Source organism: Papaver somniferum, chromosome 5 (assembly GCF_003573695.1).
Source record: "Papaver somniferum cultivar HN1 chromosome 5, ASM357369v1, whole genome shotgun sequence".
Taxonomy (NCBI): Eukaryota; Viridiplantae; Streptophyta; class Magnoliopsida; order Ranunculales; family Papaveraceae; genus Papaver; species Papaver somniferum.
In genome coordinates, this window is record NC_039362.1 from 80,670,405 (window position 1) to 80,675,271 (window position 4,867).

Sequence of the window (4,867 nt, forward strand, 5' to 3'; positions counted from 1 at the left end):
CTAAACTATATATTATTTATTTATTATTTTTGAACTATCTCTTGGACCCGAGGCGGCCGATCTGATCTGGCCTGTATTGTTTCATGGGGTTGGACGGTCATGGGCACTAAATTTTTGCTACTACCCGGCCCGACCTGACCTGTTAAACCTAATGGGTAGTAAGTATTACGAGCCTGTCTGGCCCGACATGTGCTATAATCGGGCTTGGGCTGGCCTGCCGGGCCGATGTAATACCTATCCTCGAGTAATATGAAAATTAGATTTTGAACGTCCAATTACATTGGATTAGTTATTAGTATAGATTTTACCAAATTTACTAGTAAGCATGTCGATGCATCTAGGATTATGTTGTTGGTCATACTTTTTACGTGCATATGGCTTAAGTTTTATCATTAATATCCCTGTGTTAGCTAGGTGCATATGGCCCAAGTTTTATCATTAATATCCTTGTGCTAGCTGGGATGGGAAGTGATAGACTGGCCGAGCTTTTCTTCCACAATGTGTCCCAAATGCCAATCCACGGCATTGAGATAGGAGCAGTGGAATGTGGGTCCCTATTATCTTTCTCTTGCGGGATGAGATGCGGGAGAATGTGTCGGGATATATATCATTTCCGGTGCTAGCTTGGCAAGATCCTACTAGTCTCATAAGACACAGGATTAAAAGTGGCAGATGATTGAAGCGAATCTAGTAGTAGATGTCGATAATATATATGAAGAACAACAACCTTTTTATGGTGATCACCAAACCAAATTTAAAAGAGGTTGATGATAGTTGGAAGAAAGCAAAGCATTAGCGATAAAAGCTTTCAAGCCTTTAACTCATGACATGGATTCTTTCCCAACACTACCAACAAGAACATTTAAATCAAATCATATTCATCATTTTAATTTTTTCTTCTCCCATCCCATGCATCCAAAAATATCAATATCAGATTGATATGTGTATTAAATAACGTGGTCCCTGTTGGGAAGAAGATGAAGAAGCGTCTCGTACGCATTATTATAATGTAATCAGCAGCACACTATCCGGCTTATTGCAGGTAACGGATTGATGTTCCATATATCCAACTTCCCAAATTCAACGGCATGCAACTGCAACAAGTATAACACATTAATGAACACAACCAATAATCTTTAAGATGAGTCAAGTTGATTCATGTTGTGTCCATTGATTAATTCTATCTCTTCTGTTCAGTCCACTACCAAGGGACCTCATTGGTTTTGCTTCTTTTTGTTAATTCATGTACATCGATTGTCAACCTATTCATGGCAAATTGTACAATTTAAGTCCCGTTTATGAGTGCACCATTAATATGTGCATTTAGGTGTATTTGAAGTGTGTGGGCTTCCAACTCAAAACCAATTCGCTTTGAGTTGGAAGTCCACACACTTACAGAGGTCGCCCGTCCAAAATAGACCCAAAGGGCGCTCGTCCAAAGTAGACCCAGAGGGCGCCCGTCCACCTGTACAGAGGTCCACATTGTAGTGGCTTAATTTCCACCCTACACGTGGAGGGGGAGCATGTTGGAGAAACTATAAAATAGTCCAACATAACTAACTCCTTAACCTAAATCTTAATATATAAGGTGTGGAGCCACTATACTCATTGTCAATTGGTTTTGAGTTGGAAGCCCACACACTTCAAACATGGTATCAGAGTTAGGCCCGTATAAGAGTGGAATGAGAAGTAGACCCAAAGGGCGCCCGTCCACCCGTACAGAGGTCCACGTTGTAGTGGTTTAATCTCCGCCCTACACGTGGAGGGGAGCATGTTGGAGAAACTATAAAATAGTCCCACATAGCTAACTCCTACGCCTAGATCTTAATATATAAGGTGTGGAGCCCCTCCACTCATTACCAATTGGTTTTGAGTTGGAAGTCCACACACTTCACACATGGTATCAGAGCTAGGCCCGTATGAGAGTGGAATGAGAAATAGACCCAAAGGGCGCCCGTCCACGCGTACAGAGGTCCACGTTGTAGTGGCTTAATCTCCGCCCTACACGTGGAGGGGGAGCATATTGGAGAAACTATAAAATAGTCTCACATAGCTAACTCCTTAGCCTAGATCTTAATATTTAAGGTGTGGAGACACTCCACTCATTGCCAATTGATTTTGAGTTGGAAGCCCACACACTTCAAACAAGGTGAAAGTATAGGGTTATAGTTTGAATTTGCGCGTTCATAAATTCCCCTCTTCTACGTTTTTCTTTTTCTTTTTCCGAAAAGAGAATAAAACCTCAAGTAATATGGTGATAGGTACGATTCTCCGGTATCTGAGCACCATTAACCGTTACAAGATTAATATGGTTTGCAGTATAATATAATAATAGATAGACCTTCGTTTTTCCAGATGTTGAGAATAACATTAAGATTACATAAAGTCGTTATGTTTGCAGCTTTAGTTATACTACATCTGAAAATAAAAATAAAAGCAGTAGCTTTGAAGTTGATACAAGTATTATCCTAATTCCAAAGACTTCAGTAATATTATAACGATGCCTTCTTGCCTTAATGTATCTTCCCATCAACAACTTAAGAATAGGTTTTGAGTCATTTTTAAAAGGTGATGTTGTACCCGCTCAATTCAGTTGCCCATCAGAAGGCAGTTTCAGCTCATTTTTCTTTTAGTTGTTCCCTAGTTGTACATTCTTCATAGGATCTTGTCTCAATTGTTTTCCCTGCAAAATCCATTAAAGTTAAACCAATCCCAGAGGTACTTATGGGAAAATGCATAGATACAACAATTGACATTCTTAGGCTTAAATATGTTATTATTTTCTCAGGTTCTCTTTTCAGAATTTTCAATGCTTCATCTCGCATAGGATCATAGTTTAGCGTTTGCATAATGTTGTAATCGGGGTTGTTTACATTCATAAAGCTATTGATAAATTGAACTATCTTCTTTGTTGTGTAAGAACTGTTTTATTTCTTTTTTTGAAATGTAATTTCACATCTCGCTTTCCAAATATGCCATCTAATTATACTACAAAATTCTTGACATTCTATTATGCCTTCTCCTTTATTTTCTCATGGAATCAATCATTTAACCAGTCATGAAAACTGTTCCTCCCATTTATTACATAATTTATATCAAGGTAGGTGCATCCATACATTAATTGCAAAATTGCATTTGAGAAAAAGGTGAGTTAACGGTTCCTCATCTTCATTACACAGATTATATTTCGTGTTAATGTTAGGAAGAATCGCTGCGACTCTCAAACCTATTGGTAAGATCGATTGTAATACTTTCCAGATGAAGAGTTTTATAGAAGGTGTTACTTTTAATTTCCATATCCTACCCTAGGCATTGTTGTTATTTCTATTACTATGTATTAAGTTATATAAACATCTAACTGTAAATTTACAAAAAAAAAATCTAGATTCCAGTGAAAAATATCTTCTAGATCATTTCTGGGAATAAGGATTTCTAGCATTTTATTGTGATTACTTTCATCAAAACAAGTTTTAAGTTTATTTCATACCAATTATTGTTGTTTGTGAACAGATGACGGTCTCTGAACTTGCTCTTACTAGTTGTTCAACAAGGACATAACAAAGTCATTAACTGATCCCAGTTAATATGACACTACCGTAAAATATTGTTCCTCTAATTTAAGACCTAGTCGCGTACAACAAATGAAGCAGGATTAAAAGTTTGGATGGGCTAAAATAGTTGTATGGGCTAAGAGTAAAATTTTTAGGGGATACTTATTTCTGAAGAAAAAAAGGTATCCTTAAGAAATTGAATTTGGTTTCACCCTCACACCACCCTTAGTTCCTTCGTCGGTTGCGTGATTCAGAGCTTAATTTGCCAAAATACTTCATACACGCACCAAAGTTTCTATATTAAATTCATACACCTTTATGAGTCAAGTGTTTTTGGTTGGACATGGTTTTTGTGTGGAACCCATCGTATCCCAAAAAAAAAAAAAAAATATAACAATATTAAATAAAATTCACCACTACTAAATTTAGAAATAGATAATTTACACATAAAAGGGTATGAATTTGGTGCATATCAATTGTGTTCTATTTGCATAATAGCTCTCTTTATGTTTTGGCCTAATCAGGTGAGTTAAACCAAGTTCCAACCCTTGAGAGAGATATCTGTGTCACCCCAAATCAGCTGAGTCAATTCAAATTCCAACCCTCATGAGAGAAATGTGTGTCTCCCCTTAACAACTATATAAATTCATTTCTTACACCCCAAAGTAGCATGTAAATTAATTAATGAGCCACTCATTATGGGCATCCATATTCAAATCTCTACAAGCTGAACATTTTACCCAAACTAAATCACAAATAAGTACTTTGAAAATTTCTGCGTAAAGAACAAAAGAAAAAGTCTAAATCTAGCTCTTGGATTTAGAACTGTATTCGTAAAGGGCAACTTATAGATTAAACCAGTACTTGGGAAGTATGTGATAGAATAAAAGGTTAATTTATAGGATGATAATTGGATTTCATACTTAGGTTATAAACTTTCCCAGTATCGTAATGCCTCTAACACTCATTTAAAAGTTCAGGTTGATCTTGCAGACTCAGTCACAAAAAAAGTGGAATGTTTACCGAAATTCATTTTTTTGTTCTAAAATGGTTGTAGATAGAATATGCAGGATCAACATGTTCACTATAAACAATAATTATCTATAACCAGATAAATCATATAGTTATTGACTAATTCTGGAATTCACAGTTAAATCAATGCACAACAAGCTGGATGAGAATAAAAATCTTCTTTTGGAAACGCCTGCAAAATGCCCTCACAAATAATTCTAGGCATTCAGAAGAGTAAAAGATATTTCTCCTACCTGCACGTTGTAATGAAAAATAAATAACAGAACACGTATCTTTTCACTGTT